The sequence below is a fragment of the Marmota monax genome, unplaced genomic scaffold (assembly GCF_021218885.2).
Source record: "Marmota monax isolate L192 unplaced genomic scaffold, Marmota_monax_Labrador192_F-V1.1 WCK01_AAM20220418_F8-fsc00200, whole genome shotgun sequence".
In the NCBI taxonomy this organism is placed as follows: Eukaryota; Metazoa; Chordata; class Mammalia; order Rodentia; family Sciuridae; genus Marmota; species Marmota monax.
In genome coordinates this window covers 1545735-1564589 of record NW_026692549.1, presented here as the reverse complement: position 1 = coordinate 1564589, position 18855 = coordinate 1545735, and the positions used below count along the sequence as shown (strand labels likewise).

General features: G+C 48.9%; 1 pseudogene; it reads left to right on the top strand.

Moving 5' to 3' along the window:
• The first annotated feature begins 3529 nt into the window (after positions 1–3529).
• On the top strand, positions 3530–3991 carry LOC124093461 (translationally-controlled tumor protein-like; annotated as a pseudogene).
• The last annotated feature ends 14864 nt before the right edge of the window (positions 3992–18855 follow it).

Below are 18855 nucleotides of genomic sequence, written 5' to 3'. Positions count from 1 at the left end.
TGTGGCTAAAAAGGAACACTGCTAACCTGTTGGTGGAACTGTAAACTAGTACAATCACTATAGAAATTTGCATGGGGCCTCCTCAAAAGACTAGGCATGGACCCCCTCACTACATGACCCAGCTATCCCATTCCTTAGTATTTATCCTAAAGAATTAAAGTCATCTTATTACGGAGATATGTGCATACCCATGTTTATAGCAGCACAGTTCAAAATAGCCAAACTCTGGAACCATCCTGGGTGTACTTCAACAGGTGAATGGACATAGAAAATGTGTATATATACACAGTTGTGGGGAGCCACTCCAAATGCATACATCTTTAAGTCCTGATACACCACAGGGATCTGAAAGGTCACTGTAGTCTGCACAGCAGTGCCATGGTTCCTGACTCAATCTTTTCCCTCACTAGGATAATAAGGTGTGGCCCTGGGAGTGGCCCTAGGTATAGGCGGCACCCAGAGGGGTTGAGCTACACTCACCAGTTCCCTTGTAATCCTACCCCTGGCCTCATTTGAATGGCTTCTCCCCAATAAAAGGGTTCAGCACGTGCTCCTCTCTCTCTTTCCATGGACCCCTAAGGTCAGAGGAGCCTATACAGGACCCAAAGAAAAAGGTATTTCTCTGTCTCTGTGTGGTTATTTTGTGCAGCCCAGTTCCCCCCTGGAGTGACTCTAAGTGTTTAGTCCCAGAGCTCCACACACAATGGTGTGTGTGTATGTGTGTGTGTGTGTGTGTGTGTGTGTGTGTTGCTGGGGATTGACACAATGGGATTTTATTCAGCCATAAAGAAAAATGAAATTACAGAAGGAAAATGGATGGAACTTGAGAGCATTATATTGAGAAAGTCAAACTCGAAATGTCAAGGGTCTTAAGTTTCTTCATACGCAGAAGCTAGAGGATCTCCTAAAAATAGAGGGGAGGATCTCCTAAAAATCCAAGGGGGACAGGAGAGGAAGGCACAGGAGTGGAAGGCTCGGAAGGCGGGAGTGCTGGGAGTGATACTGTCAGATCATATTGTTATATTGTGTATCCTGTGCATGCACAAATATGTAACAACAAATCCCATCAACACGTGCAACCATAATACATCAATAAAAAATGTGGGGGAGAGGGCTGGGGATGTGGCTCAAGCGGTAGTGCGCTCGCCTGGCATGCGTGCGGCCCAGGTTCGATCCTCAGCACCACATACAAACAAAGATGTTGTGTCCGCCAAAAACTAAAAAATAAATATAAAAGAAAAAAAAAATTCTCTCTCTTTAAAAAAAAATGTGGGGGAGAAAAGAAACAAAAACCTCCTTCAGTTCGTGCTTTTATTAAGAAATCCTTTCCCATTGCACAGCTGAAAACTTGGAAATTGATGTATTTTCCAGGATTGATTTTGAGGAGTGGGATCATCAGGCCAAAGCATGCACAGATAATGGGGTTTTTAATCCAAGTCACTTTCCAGTCCACTTTGGATGAGCACCATGAAGGCAGGGGCTTGGTCTTCCAACTTTCCCATCTCAAGCTCTTGCAGTGGCGGGTGTTTTTTTTAACCTATAAATACCCCCGCGGGACCATACAGTAGGAAGTCCTCTAGTACATAACTACAGTGCTTGGCCACCCAACAACCCCGATGACCTCAGTGCCCCCTAATGACCATGCGCACCTCCAGTTTTCCTCAAGGCTTTCTTGTCCGTTGAGGTTCCAACAAGGGTCCCATGTTGCCTTTGTCTTATGCTAACTCTTGGATGGTAGGTGTTCCTCTCTGGTTTTGTTTCCTTGCTCTTTGTTTGCTGAGAAACGGGACCATTGGTCCTGCAAACTTCCCCGCAGTCTGGATTGGATATTTGTATTTTTTTTCTTTTCTTTTTTAATATTCTTATTAGTTGTTGATGGATCTTTATTTATTTACGATTATGTGGTGCTGAGAATTGAACCCAGTGCCTCACACATGCTAGGCAAGCGCTCTACCACTGAGCCCCAGCCCCAGCCCCTGGATATTTGTATTTTTCCCCATGGGGCTGCAGGTGTCTCACCCAGTAGCTCCCAGGACGCAGTGAGACGCAGCAGCTTGGTGTATATAAACCCCCGCGTAGCCCCACCCAATTCGGCCCCGCCCTGACCAGTCCAGCCACGCCCACTTGACCCAACACTGGCCACGCCCCCTTGGCTCTGCCCTTGTGGCCCCGCCCGTGGCCTCGCCTGCCTATAACTCTCTAGACCACATTAGTCATGGGCAGTGGAATCTCTAGCTGCACTTTTCCTTGGTGGTGAGGTTGGCCGGTGGCCCCGGATTAGTGTCCAGCATGATTCATCCACTGCAAAGCTCGAGACCCACACAGCAGGAACCGCTGTTAGGCTCAGACCTACTTGGCTACGCGGGTGTCCGTGCCCAGCCCAGTCCAGGTGTGCACAGCTTCAGAGTGGGTGGGGAGATGTGCTGAGACCCCCGGGCCTGGCAGTCCAACCCGTGCCCAGCTCTCTTGCTTTCCCTCCTCGTTCCTGGGCTGGACTCTCCATCCTTTCACAGTGAGGATGCCAGGTCCCCCAAAGAGCAGTTAACTTTATTTGCTCAATTTTTTGACATACAGAAAATCATTTCAGAATTCCTGTGACAGAAATACTAAATTCAAGACTTCTTTCTTATCTCGAAAATATACCCCACTGAGTGTGGATAGTCTCAGTTCTGTGATCAAAAGTTAATTGGATTATTTTCTTCTGTGTGGTCATGTTATCAATTTGATATACATTTAGGTTTATCATTGGCATATGTATTAAAAATTAGGGCCCCTCCTTTAAATTGAATTCTGTTATCACTTTATTCAGATAAATGGACCAGGTTTCCAAGAGAAGGAAAAGACAATCTCCAGACTGGGTAAGCAACTGTGATGCAATATACAAAGAACGTCTGACTGTCAACAGTTAGATAACGAACAGACCAGTTCATAAACCCGACAAGAGAGCTGAGCAGACCTCTCACTGAAGAAGGCACACAGCTGGCAAATGAGCATACTATATGTGCAAGTGCAGGGTGGGCTGGGGGAGTATGTAAAAACTAGTCGCCTCCACTCATCTGCCAGCATGCAGAACTCAGTGTGGTGTGGAGTGCTGATGAGGGTGTGGAGCAGCCGGAGCAGGGTCCTCACTGGCAGGAGAGCACCACAGCGCAGCTACTTTGGACAACACTGGGCAGTTTCTCATAAAAACCAAGTCTTGCCACAACTTAGCAATCACTTGACTTCGTATTTACCCAAGTGGGTCAAAAGCTTATGTCCTCACAGACACCTGCACAGGAATGTTTATAGAAACTTTTTTCATGACTTCCCCAACTTGGAAGCTACCACTGTGTGTGTTAGTAGGTGGGTGGATGAACTGTGGTACGTCCAGAAAATGGAATATTATTCAGCACTCAAAAAACTGAGTTGTGGGAGTTGGCCTTTTCCTCCTGCTCCTCTCTCCTCCAGAACACCAATCTGGCTGCACCGCGCTAGCTCTGAGCTCAGGATCCTGCTTAGCTAGCACCACTGCGTCCCTCCAGTCACCCATGATGAGATGTTCTCCGACATTTACAAAATACAGGAGATCAAAGATGCGCTCTGCCCCGAGATGGAGAGCAAGATGGTCAGTAGGGTAGAGGGTAACATTGATGACTTGCTCATTGGTGGAACTGCCCCCTCTGAAGGACCCAAGGTCGAAGATACCGGAAGCACAGTAATCACTGTGTTGATGATTTGCAGGAAACCAGCTTCACCAAAGAAGCCTACAGGAAGTACATCAAAAATTACATGAAGTCAACCAAAGGCAAACTTGAAGAACAGGGACGAGAGAGGATAAAACAGGGGCTGCAGAACAAATCAAGCACATCCTTGACAATTTCAGAAGCTACCAGTTCTTTATTGGTGAAAACATGAGTCCAGATGGCAGGGTTGCTCCCCAGGACTACCGTGAGGATGTGTGACCCCATGTGTGGTTGTCTTTAAGGATGGTTTAGAAATGGGAAAATGTTAACACATTTGGCAGTTACTTTGGATCTATCATCTGTCGCCATAACTGGCTGCTGCTTGTCATCCATGCAACACCAGGACTTAAGGCATATGGGACTGCAGTCGTCTTGAGCACATCTTGACCGTGATATATGTGGAGTGGAGGCATTGTTTTTTAAGAAAACGTGTCATGTGGGTTGTCTAAAGATAAAGTGCATTTAAACTCACCTGAGAGAGGTTCTCTTAGTTTAATACATGTCTACACTAAGTCCAACCTGCAGTGTTCCTGGAGAAGCTGGAGCCCCTTGGAAAGTTGACTGCCTTCAGATAACTCCTGCAGCAAGAACCACTTCTGCAACTGGAATATGAAAAACAAGGATCAATGTTCGAATTCTGACTTGTAATAAAGGGAAAGACCGTGCTCACAGCAGTGCCAGCACTTGCAGTGTGGGACCTTACAATGGAAATAGTTGACCCGGAAGAGATCACCAAAAGAATAAAGAGACACTAGCTCAGTTGGAAAAAGAGAAGAACTGAGCTGTGGAGCCACCCAGGTGCACGATGCCGAGGACCAGCCTCCGAACAGACTCTGAGTCCAGGCCACGGCCTCTGGGAAGAGCAGAAAGTGGGGACAAGGGGAAGATGAGTGGAGGGGAGGCCAGGGGTGGGAAGGTGGAGCCCAGGGGACTCTGGGTAGGAAACCATTACTCGTGACACTGTGGTGGCAGATCACGTCATTTACATTCACCAAAACCCACAGAAGGAACCACCCCAACATGAGCCCTCACATCCACCGAGGGGCAGGACCCCAAGGCTAGCCCTTGCGTCCACTGTGGGCTCTGGGCAGTGTGTCAGTGCAGGCTTGTTGCTCGACACTTGTGCCCTCTGGCTGGGTGGATAGCGAGGCTGGGTTGGGTTGGCCAGGAGCACACGGGGCCTGGATATGTACTTGGCACAGTTTTTCTGTGAACCTAAAAATTTTGTTGCTCTAAAAAAAAAAAAGTTTTTCCCCCACTACTGGGGATTCAACCTAGGGGCACTGAACCACTGAGCCATCTCTGACCCTTCTTTAAAACACTTTATTTAGAAACAGGGTTGTGCTAAGTTTCTTAGGGCCTCACTAAGTTGCTGAGGTTGGCTTTATCACAATCCTCCTATCTCAGCCTCCTGAGCTGCTGGGATCCCATAGTTGTTTTTGTTTTTATTGTTTTTAAATAATAGTAACAAATAAAATTAAATATAGATAATCCTGTTATAGAGTATCTGTCAATGGATAACCATTGAGATTCTTTTATTAAAATAATTGGTACATAAATTGACTCACAAAACTTGTCTTCCAAAGTATGATAAAGCCATCTTTGAAACAAATAATGGAGTCCCTGGTGTCCACAGGAAGCCTCTTGTAGAGACCAACCTTCCAGGGCGTCAGCCAGTGTGTACACAGCTGAGAACCAGGCAGTCTGTGTTTTTAAACACCACCAAATCTTGAAATATCTGCCACTAAGTTGGGCACATTGAAAGGCCTGTATTAAACTCCTCATGCTATAAAGAAACTGGGTGGCCCTTGTTTTGTTTGCTGATCTATTTGTAGCAGAGGGGAACAGGGGAAGGGGGCACTGCTGCCTAGTGAGGCAGCCCACCATGAGAGGGGTGTACCCAGTTTCAGGGGGAGCTGTGCTAGGTCTTCTCTTTCAAGAAGAGGTGGCCTGCAGTGCATGTTCTGGTGTTTGTCCTGAACAGGTCAGAACTGGTCACAGTGTTCTTCACACCCTCCTCCGACACAGGCTGACCTGTGAACTGAGCTCATCAAATATATTTTTGTTATCATTGGTGTTTTTTTCTTCCGGGGATTAAAGTGGGGGGCAGTCCTCTACCACTGAGCTACATCCCTAGTCCTTTTTATAGTTCTATTTTGGAAGCAGAACATTACTAAGTTGCCCAGCCTGGCCTCGAACTTGCAATCCTCCTGCCCCAGCCTCCCAAGTCTCTGGATTACAGATGTGGCCACCATACCCAGCCTATTTTTAAAACTTCACCATTGTAAGTGTGCAGTCAGTAATCACCCTACCCCTTCCCTATCCCTGACACCTCTGCTCCGGCTCTGCATGTGCTGTCTTCTTCTGGACACTCCTAACAGGGATGCGTGTAGCACCTGGCTCATCAGGCTTCTCGTGCTGGGCTGCCTGGCTGAGTTGCTCTCCTGCTGAGCCTTGGTGCCTGTTGTCCTGGCTGAGCACAGCTCCGTCTTGTGAGGACCAAGGTGCCTGTTCAGTCTCCCTCCATGGATAGACGTGGAGCTTGTGTCTGCCCTATGGCTGTTGTAAATGGTGCTGGGTGAGCCTCCAGTGCAAGCCAGCTCTTGCAGATGGTGCCTGGGCGGACCTGCTGGTCTTAGGGAATTGTAGGCCTCGGTTCCTTGTTTTTGGAGTGAGCTCGCTGTGCCCCATGAACAGCCGGGATGCCCTCTCCTCCACTGGCTGTGGGATCACTTTCCTTTGCCCCCGAGGTGGTAACCTGAGGGAGAGAGCAGTGCAGCTCCATTCAGTGTGTCCTCCTGCACTCCTCCTCCAGGCCCTGCCTTTGGTGGCAGCTGTGTGACAAAGCTCAGTCACCAGCGCGGACTCTCTATCTGCACAGTCCAGCCATGCTGACATCGCCAGGGTGCTGGGCCTTAAGACTCCCTCGCAGCCATCCTCCATTCTGCGAGGGAGTGTGAACTTGGTGCGGGCACCACCTGAGCGTGGCTGTTCTGTCCTCTGTGTGGCCCGCAGCAGCACCAGGTCACCCTGAGCGTGGCTGTCCTGTCCTCTGTGTGGCCTGCAGTGACACCAGGTCATATGGAGTTAATCCATCCAGGTATCCGTGTGCCCTTTTAATACTTAGTTTCAAATCTTTTTTTTTTTTCATTTCAGGAAAAACTTCCCAAAATACACTTTTTAATTTTATTTTGTTACTGCCTTGGTCTTCTTCAATGAGTCAATCTATTTAAGTATATATAAATTCTTATCTTCTATACTCGTTCCTTATTTTGGATTCATTTTATCTCATCATTTATTTTATTTTTAAAAATACCTTTATTTTGTTTACTTAGTTTTTTTATGTGGTGCTGGGGATCGACCCAGTGCCTCACACATGCCAGGCAAGTGCTCCACCACTGAGCCCCAACCCCAGCCCTCATCATTTATTTTAAAATTCAGTTTTATGTGGGCTGGGGTTGTGGCTCAGCAGTAGAGTGCTCGCCTAGCATGTGCAAGGCTCTGAGTTCGATCCTCAACACCACATAAAAATAAATAAATAAAATAAAGGTATTGTGTCCAACTACAACTAAAAAAAAATTTTAAAAAAATAAAATAAAATTCAATTTTATTGAAGTATAAAAGAAGTACATTAAATATAGGTATTTACAGTGTAAACTTATATTTAATTTCAATTGTAATTTTATTTTACTTTTTTGAGACGAGGTCCGTTGTCCAATTTGACCTTGAACTTGCAACCCTCCTGCCTCAGTCTCCTAAAAAGTTGGGGTTTCAGGTGTACACCATTGTACCTGGCTCTGAATTTTCTTGAAATTGCTCTTGGTGCATTATAATTATACATATCAGAAGGATTCATTGTTAAGTGTTTGCGCAAAACAGAATTTGGTCAATGTCTTTCCCCAGCAACCTCCCTTCCCTTCTCCATCCCCGGGGGCCTCTTTCCCAACTCTACTGGTCTCCCTTCTAGTTTCAATTTCATTATCATTATTATGTCCACACTGGGGATTGAACCCAGGGGTTCCTGTGTTCCTGGATAGTGCTCTGAGATTGAGTTATGACCCAAGACCTTTTTCTATTTGCTATTTTGAGGCCGGGTCTCACTACATTGCTGAGGCTGGCCTTGAACTTTCTGTCCTCTTCCCTCAGCTTCTGGAGCTGCTGGGATACCAGGCATGTGCCACCACACCTGAGTCTAAAGTTTGACATAAGTGTCGCTTCACACCCATGAAACTTGCGTGGCGATCAAGGCAAGAGCGATTTCTGTGGCCTTAGACACGTCTAGTGCCCTTGAGACCCCAGCCTCTGCCCCGCCCCCAGGTCCTGGCATCCCACCCGCCCTCTGCTCTCTGCTGGTGGGAAGGCTGCTGAGGTCGGCAAAGGGAGTGCTGTTGGCCTGGCTTCCTGCACTCAGCCTGCTCAGCAGGACGGACCACGATTCGACCACGAGACTGTGTGTGTCCATTGCTGGCTCTCCTCCATGGCCATCAGGACACAGATGTCCCCCGTCCACCATCACCAGCAGGCAGGCTGTTGGGTTGGGGCTGGGGACTGGTGCTGCCAGGAGCCTGTGCGCGCCAGCCTCTGTGGGCATGTCTAGGGCAAAGAGGGAGGTCTGGAGTGGGAGGGTCTGATGGTTGTACATGTTTAACGTTTTAAGAAAACATACCATTTTTAAAAGGATTTTCTGTGACCTCCAGCACCTCGTGGTGGTCTTGTGCTCCTGGATGAGGATGGGAACCTTTTCTGTGTGTTATTGGCTATGTAAACATTTCTTTGTCCAGTGTCGGTTACTGTCTTTTGAAAATTGACCATCTGCCAGCTGGGCGCGGTGGCACATGGAAGGTCCTTGCTTAGCATCTGATAGGCCATCTTAAGTGACAGCCACCATTTTAAGAAAAATTTTGCTTTCCCACCTAAGGACGATTCTGAGAAAGGCTCACCACTCCCTCACACCAACCCCACCCTTAACCACCCGTGTTAGGACCCTTCGGCTCTAATCCCTGAGCCTGTCCCATCAAAGTCCAGACCCCCAAGCCTGTTTTGCCTCTCTCTGTCTACGGAGAGGTGGCCTTTATTTGTCAGCTCTGACAAATAAACTCTCGTGGGTACCTCTGCCTGGTCTCAGTCTTTCTTTTCAAGCTCGACAGTCTCCTGGTTCCTCACTTTCCTTTCAGCACACGCTTGTGATCCCAGTGGCTCCACAGGCTGAGGCAGGAGGATCTCGAGTTCAAAGCCAGCCTCAGCAACAGCGAGGCACTAAGTAACTCAGTGAGACCCTGTCTTTAAACAAAATGCAAATAAAAAGAAGGACTGGGGATGTGGCTCTGTGTTGAATGCTTCTGAGTTCAATCCCCAGTATCCTCCACCACTCCCCCAAATTGGACCATCTGCATTCTTTTTATTGCAAGGAGCGGCTCTGGGTACACGTGGTGATTTCCCCTAGGAGGGCTGGCCTTTGCATTTTTAAGTCAGTTCTTTCAAAGAAAAAGCTGTTTCAACTTTAAAGAAGCCCAGGTGACGTTTGCTCCTGTGGTTCCTGGCATGTCATTAAAGTTTTCTCCTCTTCTGGAGGACTTGCAGCTTTGGGTTCTACATAGACCTCAATGATTTATTTTGGATGACATCTTCTTAGGGAATGAGGTATGGGAGCAGGTTGTTTTTTTCCATGTAGATAACCAGTAGACCCAGCTTGTTGAAAAGAATTTCCTTTTTGAGTGGAACTACCATGACATCTTGCAAAAATCATTGACAAAATGGATCCCTTCCTGGACTTGTGCACTCCATCCCTTGACCTCTGTGACTGTCTTTCTGACAGTCAAGCTGCTTTGATTTATTCAGTGTTAAGCCTTGAAGCAGGTAGGTCAATCATGACATCTTTGTCTTTTATTGGTTTGCGGATTTGGGACCCTGTGACCTCCTTCAGCCTCACTCCACAGACGGCCCCACTGCAGCCTGGGCTTGGGTGCCAGAGGCCCATAACATTGTCCTTGAGAGCCTCTTACTTTCAGAGCCTGCAGGTGCAGGTGCCAGCACTTCCCAGCCTCTTTGTCCCCATGGGGCAGCTCCTCGCTCTGCAGAACCCCACCCACTTTCAGGTTGGCTGAGAAAGGATGACTCTGAATCCAGTCAAGCCCCTGAACTTGGCTCCCACGTCAAAGAAATACAGAGTCAGAGGACTCGGTGAAGTCATGCTGCTCAGATGAAAGCAGAGACGTCCAGAGGTAGGAAACCGCAGAACAGTGACTTCCGTGCAGAGGTCCCAGCCTCACAAGACCTGGCGGCCACCTGAATTGAGGGCAATCTGTGAATCTTGTTTGGATCCCAATTTTAAAAAGCATAGGAAAATATCTGCTAATAATAATAATGATGATGATGATGAAGTAAAGGGGACACTGACCATGTTCGACAGCTCTGAGGGGTCGCTATGAGTTTCTGGTATGGGTTTTCTGGAAGCTATCCTTAGCTGGCGTGACGTTCTGTGGTAGGCTCATGGATGGGAGCTCTGTGCCCGTCCTTCATGGCATCTCTAGTCATCCTGGTGACCAAGACTAGTGCTTTAGGGTGGCATGGAGGTGCAGCCCTGTCCCACAGCCCTGGTGTGTGTCAGCTGTGACTTTAGCAAGAGCTGAGTGAAGGTCTTCCCTGTGGCTGGTGAATCTTCTCTCCTCCAGCCATTTGCTGCCCTGAAGTGCAGCTCATGTGGGTCTGGCAGGACCCATTCTTGGCCTTCCTCCTCATGGACCCCCTGAATAGTGATGGGTGCCCTGGTAATGGCCAGCGGCTGGCCAGCAGTTTCACTGTGGACAACTACGTATGGGGTGGGCTTCGGTCATACTGCAGGCATCATTTTCTTTACTGATGGCCAGTTTCACCATCTCTGGCCCATGGGGACTCGTTGAGTTGGTCCCTGTGTCATTTTGATAGGACCATTTACTCATTGGAACAATTTTTTCTTTCAAGTGTGACAAAAAATCCTGGGATCATCCCTAGCTCCCCGGCTAGCGTGAAGTTTCTCCTGCCAACCCGACTGTCACTGCTGAGAAATGCTGTCTAGAGGCCAGAGTCTGGGAGCTGGGGCTGCAGCTGCCACATTTGTCACTGCCACTAACCAGCCAGTTGACAAACATAGAAAATCGTTATTTTTTCTCCTTTTCTTGTGGTGCTGGGGATCGAACCCAGGGCCTTGTACATGTGAGGCGAGCACTCTACCAACTGAGCTATGTCCCCAGCCCAGAAATCACAATTTTTTCTGAAAAGGGGAAAAAAAATAAATCCTCAGTTCAAGCCACTCTTTTCAATTCCAAATTAAGAATACATGGTTTTTACTTCCTTTGATATTTATCTGCATCCTTTTCCTTATGCTGAAATCTGTTTATAGCAATGTTAGTATGATGACTTAATTACTTCATCCTGCTACACATCATCGTCTTAGAATAACAATACCAATATCACCACCGAGACAGCAACAAGGAGGGGCGTTTATGATTCCTCTCTGTGCTTTGTTTGTATGCTGTCAAAATAATGGAGTTTTAAAATCCCTCGAGATGAGTCTATGTAGTTAAAACACCAACTAGATATGTAATTAGGGTCATTTATCACGGTTGTTTTTCAAGCGTTGCTTTCTCCTTTACTTTTTATATAGAGAAGGGACACATTTCTAGCTCCACGCCCCACGCAGGAGAGCAGGTGACTTTGGAGAGCCCACCTGTTCCTGCGCCTCCTCTGTCCTGGCTTCCCCCTCCCCACAGGTTACTAACTTGCTTGGGTTTTGGTTTACCCTTCCACTGTCTCCTTTTCAAGGTCAAAATGGAGATTTCTAATATATTTTGAAATGTCATGTGCCTTGGTGTGTGTGTGTGTATGTGTGTGTGTGTGGTGTGTGTGTGCGTGCACGACCTGTATTTGCACAGCCCCTCTGTGACACAGAGGCATGGTCCCATGCAGACCCTCCTGAGCTCCTCCTTGGTCTCTGGGTCCTGGACCTGCCAGCTCCCAGGTTTCACAGGTGCCCCTCCTGGGCCGTCTGGGCAAAGGAACTCCTCTCTTACTAGTCTCTGGGGAGGAAGGTTCTGTGCAGGGCTCATTTCCTCAGTAGTAGAAGAATGGAAGTGGGGTGGGGGGGCTCACATCCCATGGGAGGAGAGGCGTCTGGGGAAGGCCGAGCAGCCCCCAGAGGGCAGGGGAGTCGCGTCAGGACTGGAGGACTCTGGGCACACGTGAGGGAAAAGCACTTCAGAGGGTGCTGGACAAAGGCTCAGATGGAGGATCCCCTAGGAAGCAGATGCAGGATCAGGAGAGTGGGACACCCCAGCTTGGGGTCCGTTGTGTTAGAGGGGTTGCAGGCAGGGGCCGTTCTGGAGGCGAGGCAGGGGGAGCCCTACAACCCCACCCCTCTCTCCCTGGGCTGCGTAGCTCCCCCACTGGGCCTGTCCCTCAAGCTGCACCGCCCTGCTTTCTGCTCCCCAGGGCTCCAGGCATTTCCTCTGGGGCTGGGGTCTCTCGCTGGACCCTGAATCCCTGTCTCAAAAGTGTACCAGCATAGTCAGCTTTGTTAAGTGTCGCCAAGTTCCTGGCTTAATTTTTTCCTGTGTGGGGATTCTGGGGATTAAACCCAGGAGTGCTCTATCACTCAGCTATATCCCCAGCCCCTTTAAATCTTTTTTTTTTTTTTTCTTGATACAGGTCCTTGCTTAGATGCTGAGGCTGGCCTTGAACTTGCGATCCTTCTGCCTCGGCCTCCCGAACAGCTGGGATGACAGGCATGTCCTCAGTGACTGGCCCAAATTCCTACCTTCATGGTTGCTGTCACTTGCCATTCTCTGGCAATGTGATCTGCTCAGGCTGTGAGAGTTTTTAGAAATCTGTATGACTTTAACATTTTCTTTTTTTTTATATTTATTTTTCAGCTGTAATCGGACACAATACTTTTATTTATCTATTTATTTGTTTTTATGCAGTGCTGGGGATCGAACTCACGGCCTCGCTCATGCTAGGCAAGTGCTCTACCCTGAGCCAAACCCCAGCCCGACTTTAACATTTTTACATAAAAGTCTGGATTTCCATTCTCTCTTGAGGAATGAGAAGATGTGGCAGCAGCCCATTGGGTGTGGGCAGAAGGGGATGCTGGTGGCCCCCTGTACCTCTGGGACACACATGCACTGCTCTGTGTATCTGCGCAGGCCTCGGTTCCACGGCCCTGGGGCCTGTGAATCTTCATAGGTGTGGGTTTTCATTACCTGGGAATGAGACAGAGCACCTTTGTGAGAGTGTGCGTGTGACTGCATGTGAGTGTGACTTGTGATAACATGCGTGTGCAAGCATGTGAGTGTGAGCAGGTGTGTGTGAATGTGAAGTGTGGGTGTGGAGGAGCTCGGCACAGTGCATAACGCTTGCGTAATGTAGAAGCTGACTGTTGTTAGGGTTGTGGTCTCCACTATGGAGATTGCGTGGGGTGGGTGCAGTGGGAGGAGCCCAGGCCCACCGTCTTCAGCAGGAGGGAAGGTGTCTGCACAGGCAGGGAGCTGGGTCTGTCCTTAAGGCTGGGCTAGGGTGCACACTTTCATGTCAGTGCAGCCTCGTGGCCTGCAGAGGGTGGGCTGGGACGTGCTCACTGGGGAACGCGTCCCTGCTGAGCAGTTCAGAGAGATGCACTTGTTGAAGGCTGGTGATTGTTTACAAGCAACCTCCGCAGGGGCGCTGACCACGCCTGTCATCCCAGCCACACGGGAGGCTGAGGCAGGAGCACCGCAATTTGGAGGCCCATCTGGTCAACTTAGCAAGACTCTGTCTCAAAGTAAAAGGGCTGGGGCTACAGCTCAGTGGTCAATCCCAAAACCAAAAATATATACGTATGTAAATTAGTAAGTCAGTCAATATTGAGTGATATCCAAACCCAGCAATGCTCCTGAGGGCCAGAGCTCTTTGGTGTTTGCTCCAGAGGCCTTGTTATTCTAGGATGATTGTATTAAGAGCCATCACTTGAAAAGAATCTCCTCACACCAGGCCAACTTTTCAGAGTGAAGCTGCGACAGGTTTTGTATTTATGCCATTTGAGCTTATAATTGAATAATATGCAAATTCTTGGAAGGGACTAAAAGTGAATTGCATTGATTTGGGAGGGACATGATTTGTGGGGTAGAATTATGGCTTATTCTTCAGCGAGCACTTGATTTTCACAGCGTGATCACAGCAGGAGGTTTGAGCAGAAACACTCGCAGGTGTGTCAGTTTCCCACAGAGCCTGGCCTGGCCGTGCACTCAGATGGCCCTGTCCTGTGCCTTGGCCCGGAGGGCTCTTCTTTGGTCTCAGTGGCCTCGTTCTGCCAGACTCTGTTCCCTGACACTGTACGTGGGGGCTGGATGGTCCCCGGCGTGACTTTTCATCCAGTTCACCAACGTTGCTGCTTCTGCCGGATCCACAGCATCTCTTCCAACTGATCTTTACAGTTCTGCCCATCAGAGAGGCCAGGAGGAGCAAAACCACCACGCTGGATTCACTGATTCACAGAGACAAGTATGCTCAGCAGGGGTGACGGCTGGGAGTCGTTTCATCCCAGCTGTTTCATCGATGGTCACTTGTGACTGACAGTGTGTTCTGGTGACTGTGGCCTCCCATTGCAACCTCAGTGAGGAATACAGTGGGTGCTCCTGCCTCTGATGACTACCTGCTACCCCCTGGGGCCTCCCAGCCAGGACTTGGTGGCCATACTCTGCCCTGTGAGCTCTGCGCTGTACTGGGTGCTGTGACGCTGGTAAAGCACCTGGTTATATCCTTCCCACGCACATGGCAGAAGCCTCCCGCGAGGCTCTCATTTCAAGAGCTCTCCTCCATGCTGGATCCAGGACCTGTCATCCTTCTACCAGGAGGCTGAGGAGGAGGGTCGCCTGCTCTGGCCAGCCTGGGCATCTTGGCGAGACCCTGTCTCCAGGTTAAAAATGAAAAGGGCTGGGGATGTGGCTCAGTGGTTAAGAGGCCCTGTGTTCCAGTCCCAGCACCTTAGAGAGAACAGAGTGGTGATGGAAGCTTCCTCTGCTTCTTGGAGTTAGAAGGGCTATCCTGTCCTGCAGAGGGTGCTGGTGGGAACCCCCGCCCTGCTCAGAGGGCTGGTTTTGGTGTGTGTGGCCATGCTGGTGCAAGTCCAGAGCACCTCAGAGAGGACCAGAGTGATGCCCTCCAGAGTGCCGGGCAGAGTCAGAGAGGACCAGAGCAATGGCTTCCAGGGTGCCGGGTGGAGTAGGCCTGCAGGCTGCACTGAGGAGCATCCCTGCTGCCTCCCGAGGGTCCCACCTGGGGTGGGCTGGTTTTGAGCTGAGGTAGGCTTACCTCCACTTCTTGGTGGAAGGCCTGGCTTCTTGGTGTGTTAGTGAGCTGCTCCTAAGAGCTGATCCTGGAATAAAGCAGCCAGTGTTGACGGCATGTGTGCCTCAGCCGTGATGTTATGTGCCTCACCAACACCCACTGAACCTGAGCAAGACTAACATACCCACCACCACCACCACCACTACTACTATTTCAATTCAAATACTTTCATGACTTGGCAGTTACGTTTTGATCAGAGTTAGGTGGGGCCCCAGGCTGGTGCGGGAGCTGGGGCAGGAAGCCAGCTGGATAGCGAGAGTGGGTGGGGGAGTATTTTTGGTACTGGGGATTGAACCCAGGGGTGCTCTACCCCTGAGCGACAGCCCTAGTCCTTTTTATTTTTAATTTTTTCCCTTTTCTTCACATCAGATGGGTAATGTGCCAATGCATTAATAGTTCTAATTTTGAGACCAGGGCTTGCTAAGTTGTCCAGGCCGTCCAGAACGTGCCTACCTCCTGTCTCTGCTTCCAGAGCTGATGGGATCTCGGGTGTGGCCACAAAGCTCAGCTTATTTTCCCACTTTAGAGACTTAGACATTGAGCAGAGGGCCACCGAGTGGCAGAGCCAGGATTGCCTCAGGCCACCTGCCTGTGTATCCTACACCAGGCCACCCGCACTCCACCACCGTTGCCACCACATTCCTGTCCTTTCCTTATTCTAAGGTCACTGTGATGTGGTGCACGGAGGGAGTTGGTGACAGGGGATCAAGGCCATCCTCTAGGTATGGCAAGGGTGCAGCACTGCCTGCAGCTACCCAGTCCCAGTCCCACGGCGGGGCCTGGCTTCTCCCTTCAGTGGTCCTGGGCATCCTAGGGGTGGCAGTGCGGTGATCAGCAGGACAAGGCCACACTGAAGGCCTTCATTTGCTCACACGTGGGGTGTCCTGAGCCAGGTAGGAAAGCAGCGGCTCACCTTTGGGAGAACTGCCGATGGCCCGTTTGGTTTTGGCCGTGGTACTAAAGGAACCGCCCACTCTGCCCTGAGTTTTATATGCCTCAGAAACAGCTCAGTGGCCTTCACTCTGACATCAGCTACCATTTCCTACTGTAGGATTTTAATCTTCTTATTACAAAATTTTAAACACGGGGAAGAATTGAGAAAACAGTGTCCCTCATGTAGCCTCATCTGGGGTCTGCACTTGACAAATACGTTTGTAAACCGCTTATTTTCACAGGGGTGGTGCATTAGGACCAGGTAATTATCTAAATAACATTTGCAAGCTTGGAAACTGTACCCAAGGCACAGAAAGATTCTACTTTTCTCTCTTTTGAGTGTCGGGATATTTTTAAGAGAGTTTTAAAAAAATAGTAAAGGACAAGACAAAAATGCAGGGGTGTTTGGAATCCCCTGCTCCAGGCTTCACACGTGTTAAGCTGCTTTTAATGTCAGGAAAACCTCTCTCTCTCTTTTAAAGTATTTCTAGTTCTAGTTGGACATAATATCTTTATTTTGTTTATTTCATTTTTTTTTTCATATGGTGCTGGGGATCAAACCCAGGGCCTCATGCATGCTGGACATCACTGAGCCACAACACTAGCTCCAAAACCTCTTTCTTAAAGAGGACATGCATGTTTCTGATTTTCATATATTTTTTTTTCCTAAAGAGGGGCTGGCTGTTTTCTGCCATGATGTAAAATCTGTTCATTTGGTTTTTCATCCGAGGAACAAATGTCAATTTGATTTATTGGGAATTTTCAGAAAAATGGAAATTGCCATTTTTGGGTATGCAAGAATGGATGGTAATTCTAAAGCCATCCAGACACATGGAGACAAGCACTCTGGAGCTTTGCAATTTCTCATGCCTCATCCATTTCCACACACCTGGACAAGGGTCAGTGGCCTTATTTTCCCAGCCTTCCCCTACATGGCCAGTGGTGGGGCCTGCTGGCTGGTCGCGTAATCTCACGTGCACGTCTTGCCAGGGTCAGGTCTTCAGCTGCTGCACAGGGAACGCTGGACGCTCACCTGGCCCCCCCAGAGTTGGGACTCAGGGCCAGGTCTCGTGGGTGCCACTTCTCTCCCCAGCAGGTGGCCACTGTCGGTCCCTCCTGTAGTCACTGTGGTTTGTTCATGCAGAAACAAGCCCTTGAAAAAGCCCAGGTTGGCTCATGCAGACCTCATATGTGGCTTTTCCACACAATGGCATCTTGGGGACCACTTTGTGATGGCACCGATCCAGCCACTGTGTTCTCATTCTGGGCTGCTCACACTGTGGTGGTATTGCTGTGAATGCTGCTGCCCTGTGTCCTGCGCGGGTTCTGTAGTGTGTGTGCAGGACCCTGCAGAGAGGTCCCAGAGGCGAGCTGTTGTCCCTGCTGACCACTGCCTCCTTCCTTGTCTTTCTCAGCTGCTGGGGCCTGGCAAAGCCAGGAGTCCTGCTCCCACAGCCCGATGGCAGTGGGAGGTTTTGATTTGCATTTCTCTCACCTGAGTGAGACTGAACCTCTTTGTGGGTGGGTGGCTTTCTTTTGCTAGCCGTTTCTAGCAGCCCTTCATTATGAAGAACTCCATTTGCAGTGAGTTGGAGATACACTTTTCCATCTTGAAATCTAGCTTTTGTTTTTCATTTTAAAATAGAGTTGAATTTATCAATTTCTTAAGTGATTTATGGCTTTTGAGTCACAAAGACCAATTTCCTCTCCTAAAGTAATAAAACAAATTTGTCCATCAAATTTCTTCTTTCTTTCTTTCTGCTGAGAATGGAACGCAGGGCCTCGCACAGGCTAAGGAAGGACTGTGCCACTGAGCCCCGTCCCTAGCCATTCTTGTTTTATTTTGATCTTGTACCATGCCTAGCTTGTAATTTCATTTTTGTAAATAATTTTATCTTTTGGTACTTGAGACGGAAACCAGGGGCATTTACCGCTGAGCCACATCTCCAGCCCATTTTATTTTTTATTTTGAGACAGGGTCTGGCTAAGTTGCTGAGGCTGGCCTTGAACTTGTGATCATCCCACCTCAGCCTCCTGAGTTGCTGGGATTACAGACATGCACCACCGTGTCTGGCTGTAATTTCATTTCTAAATTCCTGTTTGCATCTTTGTCACTGGGGTTGCTCTCAGTGTAAGGTGGAGGCCGGGCTAGTGTTGCGATCTGTAGCTGTAGTTTCAAGGTAGTCTCTGAAGGGCACATGGTTCTGATAAATCACAGGTGCGCCCATCACATCAAGGTATTCAGGCTCACTCCTGCACTAGTTGTGGAACTGTCGCTTGTTGGACAATGCACAGGTTTTAACGACAGCAGCTTGAAGTGCCTCTCTCTATCTCAGTGGGTCTGGACTCCTTCCCACATACGTTAGTGTATTTGTCTCTGGCTACCTCTCTTATTTTTCCCTGTTTTTCTCTTATTTGTCCTAATTTTTAGAATCAAGTGTCTAGTTCCCATGAAGCAAAGCAAGATATAACAAAAGAACCCCTTGGTGATATTCTGACAGCCAGGCACGGTGGCCCATGCCTGCAATTCCAGCAACTCAGGAGGTCGAGGCAGGAGGATTACAAGTTCAAGACGAGCCTCAGTGACTTAGTGAGGCCCTAAGCAACTTAGTGAGACCCTGTCTCTAAATAAAACATAGAAAGGGCTGGGGTTCAGTGATTGAGCACCCCTGGGTTGAATCTCCAGCACCCAAAAAGGAAACAAACAAAAAAACCCCAACAACAAAAACAAGAACAGTGTCTTAACATTGAGTCCTGGTTGAGGGCTGGACTGCATCCCCTGAAACTCCCACATGGCAGCCCCAAGCCGCAGGCCCTCAAGGTGCTGTGTATCTGGAGACAG